A 13,563-nucleotide genomic window follows, 5' to 3' on the forward strand; every position below is an offset into this window, starting at 1 on the left:
TGTTGGGAGCAAGGTAACAATCTTTCATAGGCAGTTAGTTACTTCCCATTGCATTGCATCAACGGACACAAAATATCTGTTATGTTTTATTTTGGTTTTTTTTTTTTTTTGATGATCCAATGAGGGTCATTGCCTATATCACTGAGACTTAAGTTTCTAATTCTATCATTTATTCTGCAATTATTAGTTGGAATTATTATATAAAATGTGAACCTTCCCTCATCAACTTTTTGGCTATCCTGAGATACAGTTCATGGAAGATAGATAGGATAAAAGCTTGATCTTTTCCCTTTACCTACCTTGGAGAGTTTTGATTAGGAATGGTATTATCTGACTTAAATTTTAGGATCACTCTTGTTGCTAAGTAGAGAGTGGACTAGTTGCCTATCCTGACATCCGTTTTTAATTTCCTCATTGGTAAGAGAACCAGAAATTTTGACTGGACTCATTCCTGTCTGAAATAAAAGATTACATTTCTCAGCCATCTTTGCAGTTCAGTGTGTTAACGTGTTGGCCCATAAGATGTAAACACAAGAACTTCCAAGAGCTCTGCTTTAAGAGAGCTGACACAGCAGTAAGATGCTGTGTTTTGCCCCTTTGCCTTTTCTCCTCTCAACTGTGGGAGATAGCTGGAGTGCCAGGAATCACCCTGTGCCATGAGGTGAAATTGAGGATGGAAGTCATGTGATAGAATGTTAGAGCTAGAATTTTGGAGCTTGGGTTTCAAAGAATTCTCTGGAGCCAGCATAACAGCTTGGCCTGCCTACCTCTTAACTTTTTATATGCCAGAAATAAATTTCTATCTAGTTTAAGGTGCTTTTATTTTGATCTTTTTCTTGTTATATGTAGCTGAACTGAATCTTAATTAATATAGGGGCAAGAGACTATTACAACAATTTAGGCAAAATATAAGATGGTTTGGACTAGGATGGGTTCAGTGAAGGTGATAAGAAGTAGGTGAATTAAGGATATATTTTTATGGTAGAGCTGTCAGGATTTGCTGATGGATTGGATGAAAAGTATGAGAGACAAATAAAGGAGTCTAGATTGACTCAGGATTTTGGCACCAACTGAACAAATGGTGGCATCATTTACTGAGATAGGGGACAGTGGAAAGGAGGCATATTTGGGAGGCTGAATATTAGAGGGTGGTGAATCAGGAGCTCTATTTTTTTTAATATGTATTAAGTTTGAACATTCTTTTAGACATTCAAGTGGAAATGTTAAGTAAGCAGTTGGACACATCTATCTGGAGTAGAAGGGAGAGGTTGGGACTAGAGATAGATATTTTAAAATCAAAGAGTAACGGTACTTTAAACCAAGGGGTGGATGAAATGATATTGGGAGTGAGTGTAGATAAAGAAGAGGTTGGGAAGAGGAGGAGGCTCCAATGAAAGTGCCCTCAAAGGAAACTAAGAGAGGATAGTCAGTGAGGTTGTAGAAAAACTAAGGAGATTGCAATGTTCTAGTAGCCAAATGAATAAAGTATTACAAAAAGAAAGGAAAGCTCAACTATGTCCAAAGCTACAAAAAGTACAATAGAAGATAGGGAAATAACTATTGGATTTGGCAAGGTTACTAGGAATGTTGGCAAAAATAAATTCTGGTGAATAATGGGCATCCAAGGCTGATGGGCTGACTGGGATGGGTGAAAGAGAATGGAAAGTGAGGAGATGGTGATATTGACTATAAATAACACCTTTAAGTTGTAAAGAGTAATTGGAAAGATGGGACAGTAGCTGGAGATAGATGTTGGGGTCAAGGATACATTTTTAATGTAAAGATGGAGGCTATTCAAGCATGACTAAAAGCTGTTGTGTGAATGTTCAGTAAAGAGGGAAAAATGAGGGTTCAGGAAAATCCTCGAGTAAGTAAAGATCTAGTGCCCAAGGAAAGAGGTTGGTCTTAGATAGATAAAGAAGGGAAGGCAGATGATATGGGCAGGGATGCAGGTGGATTGGTAGATTTAAAGGTACCTTAGAAAGAAAAAGTCTAAGGAGAATATTGGTTTACTTAAATGGATGATCTATATATTATCATTGTATTCTAAGCCCAGCAATGGCCAAAATAAATTTGGAAGTCCCAGGATTTTTTTCAAGCCAAAAAATGAGAGGTCATTCCCTCTCTCTGTTTCTGTCTCAGACTTGAAAGCTTATTCAAAATACTGTGATCTGAGGGGTTTATAGTGGCTGCATCTCCCAATCAGAGGGTACATGATAGAGTGCTCTAGAAGGTTCTAGGGATCAAGTAAGGCAACTGCTTCATTTACATTTAAGCTAGAGAGTTTAGCTTCTGAATTTATTTAAAGCCATAGACTCAGTTTTGCTTTAACCTGGAGAGAAAGTGAAAGACATTTTACAAGTAGAAGAGAGCAAGAAATAAAACAACAGATAGTATGTCAAAACTGGAACAAGGGCAGAGGTCAGGATATGTCTAGGTTATTAGCTTTGTCTTTCTAAAAAAGCTACCCTTTTTGTTTCTCTGGTTCATTGGCATACGAAGTTCAGAATTTATGCAAATGGATTTCCAAAAGGATCTCTATATACATCAGGAGCTGCAGGTTGAGGAGCCACAGGGGTTTCTGGTGATGAACTGAAAGAACCTATAGAGAAAGGGTTCTCAAATGCATTGTCAGTAGATTTGGTAACTGGTAGGGCAACTTGTCTGGGAGCAGGCTTTGGTGGTTCATTGATTTTGCTCAGTGTTGATTAGCATCAAAGTCATCATGGTCTATGTTATCTTGAGAAATGCCAACTTTGCTATGAAAATAACTGAAGAAGTCATTGGAAGTCTCAGAAGAACTCTGTTCTCCCTTCCTTGCAATTATGTCTGGTGGTTGCCACAGCTCTAAGTCCTTAACATTTCTTTTACTTCCTTAACTTCTTTATCCCTCGGTGGGTCTAAGACAGTGAAGGCATCATTGGAAATGACCTGTGCAACAGCAGTTCTGGGAGGTGGCTGAGGAGGGGCAACCAGAAGAGAGGGGAACATAGAAGGGGACTGGGCTGGCACAGGAAAAATAATTGCTCTGAAAAGGATTCCCTGAGGAGGTTGTTGATGGCCAAACATTAGCTGCCACAGATGCTAAAGGTCCCCAAAATAGCAAGGGCAGGTGGGGAATTGCAAAGGATGAAGGCTGATTCCAACCTGTAATAGATGGATTCGTGCCAAAAATGAGGGGTTGATCAAATCCTGAAGTTTGATCACCCATAATGTCTCCTGGGGCCATTGAAGGAGATTGATTGAAAACTAAAGATGGTGAGGGGTTCCATGGTCCTGCTGAGGGGGTATAACTGGTACCCATATGTCCCACTGGGAAGAAACACTTGTTTTGAAGATCCAGAGGGTTGGTCTGTTGGGTTACAGATTGTCCTGTAGGTGATGTCTGACCTGGAGATTCTGAGATGGGAGGAGCAAAGAGGTCTGATGGAAACAGGTCTCAGGCTGGAGACTTAATCAATCCTTTTTGCTCTTCCTAGTCTAGTATTTTGTAGAGGTGGGATAATGGCTTGGGAGTCATGGAGTGGGGACTGGACACAGCTTTCCAAGTCCTGTTTCATGCCACTCGGTACTGAAAGTCTTTTGGGAGGGTTTCCCACAAAAGTGTTCAGGGAGGATTTTCTGTGGAAGCCATTCTGTTCTCTTTCAGATACCCCATTTTGAGTTCTCACTGCAGGCTGTGTTTGGATACTCATAAAGGGCCACAAGCCTGCCTGAGCCTCCTGTTTGCCCATCAGATTAGAGATTTGGTCAAATTGCTGACCAAAGTAATCAACATCACCATTCAGGGGTTCATTACTCAGTGGAATAGACAAACTACTGAAATTCTTTTTCTTCTGATCTGGAGATATGAGAGAACAAACAAAGAGGGTGTCTGGGTCTGGTTGTATAAAAGGATTGTCTCAGAAAGGATCAAGATTAGGAGTGGTAAAGAAGTTGAGATGGACAGATAAAGAATTTTCAGGTAAGTAGAATGCCTAAGGCATCTGTCTAGGAAGGGAGTGAGGTAACATTTGTTAATAATGGATTTTCTCTTAAAGAATTCTGTTTGGTGTCAATTTCAGAGTTAGCTCCATTAACAGGACACCTTTGCTTTCTGTTGGACTACTAGGTCAGAAGGTGTAAACATGTCCCCAAACAAATCCATCTGGTCAGTACCCAATTTCAATGTGTTAGTTTAATCGTCAAGAGTCAGGAGGCTCTCATTCCCATTTTCTATTGCTTTGTTGGCTTCTTCAGTCTTTTCCTTTTCTTCTTTTTCTTTACATTGTTGATAACTTGAAAATGATCTTTAATATCAATGATTAATATCTTGGCCTGTTGCCCTGTTTTATGGTAAAAAACATCTGGCCTTCTCCTCCCCATATATAACCAAATGCACATCACAGTCAATAAAATAATAACAAATGTCACATCACAGGCAATAAAATAAATTTTATTCACTGAATGTTCATATTCTATTACTCCAGTTTTCTCATCAACTAATTTTGTCCCAGAAAGCGAAATGTTAACCCAGAGCTTTTGTTTGTGTTGTCCTTGAGACAGTGCAGCTGCTGCCATTCCCTTTAGTTTCATCATAGCACCTTGGCTCATTTTATCCCCTCTTGCATGTGGAAAATTATCCATGCAAATTATCTTGGCCTTATATTTTACACCATCACCTTTAAGCCTGGCCAAGAAATACTCATATATCTTTTCAGAGCCTTTCTTCTTTTCCTTCTTTGATGGTGCTTTTGGTGTGGCCTATTGTTCAGGCTGGCCATTGGTTGTACTTGTCTCTACTTTTTCTACTTGGCAAGAAATTAGGCAGCAAATCCTACCTCTAGTGGACACTTAGTAATACCAAGTGATTCCCAGTGGAGAAGTCTCAAATGAACATAACCTGTAGACACATGCTAGCTAGTCCTACTGTGATATGAGCATGACTTCCCCGTCCCTGGACTTTCCAGGCTGCAGCCCATTCTCTTTTAATACATGGGGAAATTTAGATGCTGCTGGGAAGCTGAGACCTCAGCAAAATCATTTGAAGTGTCACAGTGGTAGAGGATACCTGATCAATCTTGTTTTTAAATTGACTGGGATTTCAGACCTAATTCTTCCCTTTTGGGGATGAATTTCAGATTGACATGATACAATATAATAAATACTTTTAACTGGCTAGGAATTTAGAACATTTTTCAGGGACAATGAGTATTAAATGAGATTGGAATTTCATCTGAAGCATTTTTATATAGGATAACATTTTAGAATGTAAAGTAATTCATGGTTAAGTCTCTCATAGTAGAGGGGCAAAAGCTCCGAATATTTTGTCTTTGAATAGTGACCTTATTGTCTCTGGATCTAAGCACAGTGAAAGAGAGTGTATCACTGAAGTAATTGCTTAGCTTGAAGACTGGCAAAGCCTCCCAAGTCATAATATCTGAATTAATTTTAAGCCAGTAGAGAAACTTATTTATCACAGTAAGTACATAACCTCAGAGACTAGAATACATTTTTAAGAATTGTTTAAAATATGTTCTTCATGTTCTTTTATAGATATGTGAATTGGTTATAAAAAAAATATGTAATTTTGCTCAAACTTCAAACTTTTCTCATTCAGACACTTGAAAATGTTTGAAAACATCCCTGTGACTATTTCAATTAGTCTCCTATTTTTACCTGTCTTAAATTCCTTAGATAACAAGGCAGAAGATGTGTAAATAGAGAATAAAAACATTGGGTTCTCTTCTCATACTGGATTCAGCAGCATCTTTTGTTCTTTCTCTCAAAACCTCAGTTAATGTGCCAGGTGCTTTCCAGTTTATAATTCCCAACAAAACCTTTGCTTGGTTGATCTCCTAAGAAAACATGAAAACAGCAATATCTCTTTAGGATTCCATGTAAGCTAACTAGACTGCTTTGTTGTTGAGTTCTGTGGGGTTTTCTAGGATCAAATATGCTTAATACAATTTGTATTTCTTTATGTCTGGATAGCATAATTTTTGAACCTGGCATTACCATCTAGAAACCAGAATCAATTGCAGAGTTGTGTCCAACATCTCAGTTTAGACATGTTTCGCAAATGCTGTCCATTTATTTTTATTACCTATTCTCTTTTCCAGGAAAACTCCATTCCTAGATCTCACCTGACTGGCTCCTTTTGTTGGTTAGGTCTCCATTTGCTGGTCATCTCCTCAGGGATGCCTCCTTGGTTATTTTAACCTATAGCAGCCCTCTCCCACATTACCTCTTTTCCATATTTTAGTTTCTTTACCACCCTTGTGGTTTTCTGAAATTATCTTATTCTATTATTGTTGTCAATATCATTATTACCATTATTATCCTAATAACAAGAGTAAACACGTGTTGACTTTATTCCTATGTGCCTGACACAAATAATTCTATTTAATACAAAGTTTTAATAGTGACAGACAACATTTATTACTTACTACGTAGCTAAACGCTATGCTAAACACTTTACCACACTAGTCCTGGCTAATGTCATCCCTTGCCTGGACTATGATACTGACTTTCTGTCTAGCCTTTCTCTTCTTATTTTAGCCATCTTATAGTCTACTGACCACAGAGCAGTGAGTGATTTTTCCAAAATATAAATCAAGTTATGTCATCATTGGCTTTCAGCATCTTTCATGCTTTCAGTTGTCTTCCAGTTCTAACAATAGCTTACAAGAGCCTGTGAGATCTGGCCCCACACCCTCCCTACTGTCTGTAACCACTCCACTTCCCTTGCTCTCCTCTGGTCCCAGGGCCCCAGGCTGGTTTCACCAGATAGATAGCTATCAGCATGGCTTCATTTCTCACTACATTCAGGCCTCTGCTGCAATGCCACCTCCATATTGAGGCCTTTGCTGATCACCCTATACAAAAGAGCACTCCAATTATTCTCTGTCCTCTTATCACACTTTATTTCTGTTAACTCAGAACTACTCAACATTATACTGCTCATTTTTCTTCATTTGGCAAATATTTGTTGAATCTTTCCTAAATACTGAGCCCTGTTCTAGGTACTGGGTATAAAGCAGCCAATTAAATGGGCAAATATCGCTGTTAACATGGAGGTATTAGGGAGAGACATACAGTATACTCAATAAATAAGAGAATACATATGTTAGATGGTGATGGAGATAACTAATGCAGGACAAAAAGCTAGGAAGTGATGGTGCAGGAGAGAGAGAATTTGACTGAAATAGGCAATTAGGGAGAGCTCCAATTGGGAAAGGCCACAGTGAGAAAGCAGGCCAGGGTGGCAGTAGTGAGCTATGTGGATAACTATAGAGAAGAGCATTCTGGACAGAGAACATCACATACAAATGTTCTGAAGGGGGAATATTTCTGGCATCTTTGAGGAGCAGCAAGCAAGCCAGTAGCTGGAGCAGAGTGGTGGGGGATGGGGGACACAGGAGAAGGTATGGTCAGAGGAGGCATTGGGTGCGGACATATGCCTCTCAGTGTGGGTGACTGTCCTGGTTTGAGGCTTTGTGTACCCCAGAAAAGCCATGTCGTTTATTCTCGTCCAATCTTGTGGGGGCAGACTTATTGTAGGGTGGGGTCTTTTAAATTGAGTTGTTTCCATGGAGATGTGAACTACATTGTGGGTAGGACCTTTTGATTAGGTGGTTTCCATGGATATGTGTCTCCACCCATTCAAGAAGGGTCTTAATCCACTTACCAGAGTCCTTTAAGAGGGAACTATTTTGGAAAAAGCTCAGAGCCAACACACACAGAGCCATTTGGAGATGCAGAAAGAAAACACTCCTGGGGAAGCTGCTTGAAACCAGAAGCCAAAGGACCAGCAGACAGCCATATGCCTTCCCAGATCAGCCTTTCTCGAGTCAAGGTATCTTTATCTGGATGTGTTAGCTTGGACATTTTTATGGCCTTACAACTGTAAACTTGTAGCTTAATAAATTCCCTTCATAAAAACCAATCCATCTCTGGTAAATTGCATTTCTGGCAGCATTAATAAAACAAAAGAGATTTTGGTATCAGAGAAGTGAGGTGCTGCAGTTTGCAAATACCAAACATTTTGGAAAAGCTTTTTAAATAGATAAGGGGAAGATTCTGGAAGAATTTTGAGTAGCATAAAAGGAAAGGTCTAGAATGCTTTGAAGAGACTGTTGGTAGAAATGTGGACTCTAAAGATACTTCTGATAAGGCCTTAGATGGAAATGATGCATGTGTTATTGCAAATTGGAAGGAAGGTGACCCTTGTTTTAAAGTGGCAGAGAATTTGTCAAAATTAAGAGCTGGTATTAGATGGAAGGCAGAATTTGTGATGAACTTGGATATTTAGCAGAAGAGATTTCCAAACTAAATGTGGAAAATGCAGCCTGGCTTCTCCTTGCAGCTTGTGGTAAAATGTGACAGGAAAGAGATAAGGTGATAACTGAGTTCTTGAATACAAAGAAACAAGAAATTGATGGTTTGGAAAATCTGGGCTTTCAGGAAAGCCAGAGAATAGTGCCCCACGTGAGACCCCAGAGAATAGTGCCCCACATGAGGATTTAACCAAACATGGAACCAGTCAGCCGTTTCAGAAAAAGGCAAAATTGGAAATGGAATTATCCAGAAAGGATTTATGGAAGGTCCTATTATCTGATGGGTGTGACCCATGTACTGCCCAATCCCCAGGCAATGTGCTCCATCCTCTCTGAGGCCCCAGGTGGCAAAACTGTTCTGGAGCAATGAAGTGGAAGGCCTGCCCTCTACTTCCAGGGCATACTCACCCTCTCCACATGTATGGGTGGGTCACTCCCCTGGCTTGAGATTTCCTGGTTCCAGACTTTAGCTTCCATCATTCTACCTTTGAAGTAGCTTTTCATTCAGTTTGTCCCTTTTTTTCCCTTTTAGTCTAGATTGGCAGTGATTCCATTTATACAGGTCTCACAAGAAACTTGTCAGTTTTCCGTGCAGTATATATGGCTCACACCATCAGATAACAGGACTTTCCATAAATCCTTTCTGGATAACTCCATTTCCAATTTTGTCAAGATACCTTGACCCAAGAAGGGCTGATCTGGGAAAGCATGTGGCTGGTGTCTGCTGGTCCATTGACTTCTGGTTTTAAACAGCTTCCCCAGGGGACTTTTCTTTCTGCATCTCCAAACATCTCTGTCTGTGTCAGCTCTGAGATTTTTCCAAAATGGTTCTCTCTTAAAGGACTCCAGTAAGTGGATTAAGACCCACCTTGAATGGGTGTAGACACATTTCCATGAAAACCATCGAATCAACAGGTTGCACCCACAACTGGGTGGGTCACATCTCCATGGAAAAAACCTAAGCAAAAAGATCCCTACAATAAGTCTGCCCCCACAAGATTGGACCAGGAAAGAATGGCTTTTCTGGGGTACATAACAGCCTAAAACCAGCACAGTGACCAAACAGAGGAACAACCTGACCTGGCTTACATTTGAAAGTGTCCCTCTGTCCACAGTATGGAAAGTAGACTTTAGGGAAACAAGGGTTGAATTAGGGTGGCCAGTTAACCAAGGAAAGATTGGAGCAACTAGCTAGAGCTGGAGTGGTAGGGGAAAGTGATAAAAAGTCTGCATGTAATTTGAAGATAGGTCCTACAGGATTTATTACAAAATTTATTACAAAATTGAGAAATAGAGCAATCAATGATGCATTATTTCAGGATTTTAAATCTTAACCACTGAAATTACAGAGATGCCAGTACTGAGGGGTTGTTCTGCTTCATAGGTTTTGGCACTTGAACTTGCTTTTCTCTCTCTTTCAGAAAAGAGAATCTCAGTGAAAGTGAGGAGTGGAGGCTGCAAGGCTGTGAGGAAGTGGCTTTGGATAGAGAAAATGTCAGGACAGGGCCTCTGCTGACACTGTGGAGACTTTGTGGGTATTAGAAAAAGGCTTCCCTGCCCCAGACTGATACAGTTGGGACCTGAAAGGGTGGCTTGCCCACAGTTTAGGTGGGATTCCATTCCCCACTCATGCCCCCTGGGTGAGACACCTTCATGCACAATTGTAGGCAGTGATGTGAAATAAAGGGTTGGTTTGGGCATGATAGAGTTTTATCCAACTATGAATGTTAACTGGGCAGATAGACATGAGTTTGGAGCTCAGAGAAGCAGAGGGAACAGTAGGTATTAAGGGTATGTTGTGGGTGCATTGCTGGCTATTTTTTTAATATAAATTCTTGTGTCTATATATTACTTTGTGCATTAGATATCCTTTGTTTATCTGTTCACTATCTCCTCCATCACAGAGTAAGCTCTAAGCAGGCAATGACCATGTCTGTTTACCAGACAATTGTATTCCTAAAGCAGAGTACCTAGCACTGGAGCACTTCATAAACAAGGATGAATGAATGAATGAAGTGGGAATACCACTGCTTCATACTTGTTCTGGGTCCTAAGAAATTGAGTACATGGCTAGGTAAAAGTCTGTATACCAGATATTCCTCTTTCTAGTCTATGCCTGTATTAGTTAGGGTTCTCTAGAGTAACAGAATCAACAGGAAACACTCGCAAATATAAAATTTATAGAAGTGTCTCATGTACCTGTGGAAACACAGAGTCCAAAATCCACAAGGCAGGCTGTGAAGCCAACAATTCCAATGGAGAGTCTGGACAAACTCCACAGGAGAGGCTTGCTGGCTGAAACAGGAAGAGAGCCTGTCTCTTCTGAATCCTCCTTAAAAGGAGGATTGGTTAGATTAGGCATCACTCATTGCAGAAGAAACTCCCCTTGACTGATTAAAAATGGATTCAGCTTTGGATGCAGCTGACGTGATCATGATTTAATTCTATGAAATGTTCTCATTGCAGCAGACAGACCAGCACTTGCCCAATCAGACAAACAGGCACACCACTTGGCCAAGTTGATACATGAACTTGACCATGACAGTCCACCCCTTGTCAACTTGGAAGCTATACATATCACCTTAAACCATACCTAATTTCTAAATAGAAAACAATAAAACACACATTTTTTCTTTCACCTAACAGTACTCAACAGTCCTGTATATAATTGGAAGCAGATCAAATCTCTCCAGAATAGGGTGCAAGTCCTTGGGTAATAGTCATACTTAAACTTGATATCTTACAACTTAATAGTATGACATGAGCAAAACACCATTGCAGTCATCGTTTCTGTAACTGATCATGTGGTTGAAGTTCATATTTATCACTACCTTTTTTCACTACCCATTCCATGTTCCCTTTACCCTCAGCAAGCACTTCAGCTGGCCGTGGTTCTTTGCCTGGTGGGGTGACCCAAACCTTCATTCCTGAAGTTTCAGAGCCATTGGTAGTCCTGCCTGGATTGGGCTGTTGCAGTTTTCCATTGATTTTAATCACAGGGCATGGTTGTACTAAAAGACACCCTAGGGGATCTCCTATATTCCAAGAAAACTCTTCTTTACCTCCATTGTGTAGTTGCAGTCCTATTTTCCCCCAATAGTGAGATTACAAAATGTAATCATCTTCCTGGCTTGTTGATCCAGGAGTATGAGAGCCCAAAGTGACCAGGTGGCAGTCTTAGATTCCAGTTCAATGGAATCATTGTTGTTTCTCCTGGCGGAAGCACGCCCCCCTTTGGAAAAAACCTGTAGACCAGCAGAGCTCCGGGTTGCAGGGACAGGAAGCAAAAATTTTCCTAGTGGATCACTAGGGGTAATAGTGAGTGGTACCATTCCCATTTCTACCCCTTGGTTCCTGGACCCATGGATCCTGGCTATGGGAGAAAGAGCACGATACAGCGGAAGCTGATTCAGAGCATATACAGCTTCCTGGAGAACATTACCCCAGCCCTTCAAGGTATTGCCACCTAGTTGGCACTATAGTTGAGTTTTCAAAAGGCCATTCCACTATTCTATTAGTCTGGCTGCTTCTGGATGATGGGGAACGTGGTGAGACCATAGAATTCCATGAGCATGTGCCCATTCCCACACTTTATTTGCTATGAAGTGTGTTCCTTGATCAGAAGCAGTGCTGCGTGGAATACCATCACAATGGATAAGGCATTCTGTAAGCCCATGGATGGTAGTTTTGGCAGAAGCATTGCATGCAGGGAAAGCAAACCCATATCCAGAGTATGTGTCTATTCCAATTAGAACAAATCGCTGCCTCTTCCATGAAGGGAGTTGTCCAATGTAATCAACCTGCCACCATGTAGCTGGCTGGTCTCCTCGGGAAATGGTGCCATGCTGGGGGCTGAGTGTAGGTCTCTGCTGCTGGCAGATTGGGCACTCAGCATTGGCTGTAGTTAAGTCAGCCTTGGTGAGTGGAAGTCCATGTTGCTGAGCCCATGCATAACCTCCATCCCTACCACCATGACCACTTTGTTCATGAGCCCATTGGGCAATGACAGGAGTTGCTGGGGAAAGGCTGACTGGTATCCATAGAACAGGTCATCTTATCCACTTGATTATTAAAACCTTCCTCTGCTGAGGTCACCCTCTGGTGCACATTCACATGGGACATAAATATGTTCATGTTTTTAACCCACTCAGAAAGGTCTATCCACGTACTTCTTCCCCAGACCTCTTTGTCACCAATTTTCCAATTATGGTCTTTCCAAGTCCTTGACCATCCAGCCAAACCATTAACAACGCCCATGAGTCAGTATACAGATGCACTCCTGACCAGTTCTCCTTCCAAGCAGAATAAACAACCAGGTACACTGCTCGAAGTTCTGCCCACTGGGAGGATTTCCCCTCACCACTGTCCTTCAAGTACACCCCAGAAAGGGGTAATAGTGCTACAGCTGTCCACTTTCGGGTGGTACCTGCATATCGTTGCTGAACCAACTGTAAACAAGACCCAAGTTTTCTCATCCTCAGTCAATTCACTGTAAGGAACTCCCCCAAGAGGCCATAACTGTGGTCTGGAAAGAGAAGGTAATGTGGCAGGAGTGGAGACCATGGGCATTTGGGCCACTTCTTCATGTAACTTACTTGTGCCTTCAGGACCTGCTCTGGCCCTATCTCATATATAACATTTCCATTTTACAATAGAGTGCTGCTGCGTATACCCAACTTTATGGATTGGTGGGCCAGACAACACCCAGCTCAAGATAGGCAACTCAGGTCTCATGGTAACTTAGTGGCCCATGGTTAAGCCTTCAGTCTCTACTAAGGCCCAGTAACAGGCCAGAAGCTGTTTCTCAAAAGGAGAGTAGTTATCTGTAGCAGATGGTAAGGCTTTGCTCCAAAATCCTAAGGGTCTGCATTGTGATTCTCCTATATGGGCCTGCCAAAGGCTCCAGACAGCATCTCTGTTTGCCACTGACACTTCCAGCACCATTGGATCTGCTGGATCATATGGCCCAAATGGCAGAGCAGCTTGTACAGTGGTCTGGACCTGTTGCAGATCCCCCTCTTGTTCAGGTCTCCACTCAAAATTAGCAGTTTTTCTGGTCACTCAATAAATGGGCTGGAATAGCACACCCAAATGAGGACTATGTTGTTGCCAAAATCCGAAGAGACCAACAAGGCATTGTGCCTCTTCTTTGGTTGTAGGAGGGGCCAGATGCAGCAACTTGTCCTCCACCGTAGATGAGGGATATCTCAACATGCCCCACACCACTGGACACCTAGAAATTTCA

At 41.4% G+C, this 13,563-nt stretch overlaps 1 protein-coding gene and 1 pseudogene across 10 annotated transcripts in view; one reads left to right on the forward strand and one right to left on the reverse strand.

Moving 5' to 3' along the window:
- Nucleotides 1–13,563, forward strand: part of HYDIN (HYDIN axonemal central pair apparatus protein) — a 511,177-nt gene that overhangs the window by 132,121 nt on the left and 365,493 nt on the right. The window lies entirely within an intron of this gene.
- LOC143659995 (disabled homolog 2 pseudogene) lies at nucleotides 2,511–6,052 on the reverse strand (annotated as a pseudogene).

The sequence above is a fragment of the Tamandua tetradactyla genome, chromosome 16, assembly GCF_023851605.1.
Source record: "Tamandua tetradactyla isolate mTamTet1 chromosome 16, mTamTet1.pri, whole genome shotgun sequence".
In the NCBI taxonomy this organism is placed as follows: Eukaryota; Metazoa; Chordata; class Mammalia; order Pilosa; family Myrmecophagidae; genus Tamandua; species Tamandua tetradactyla.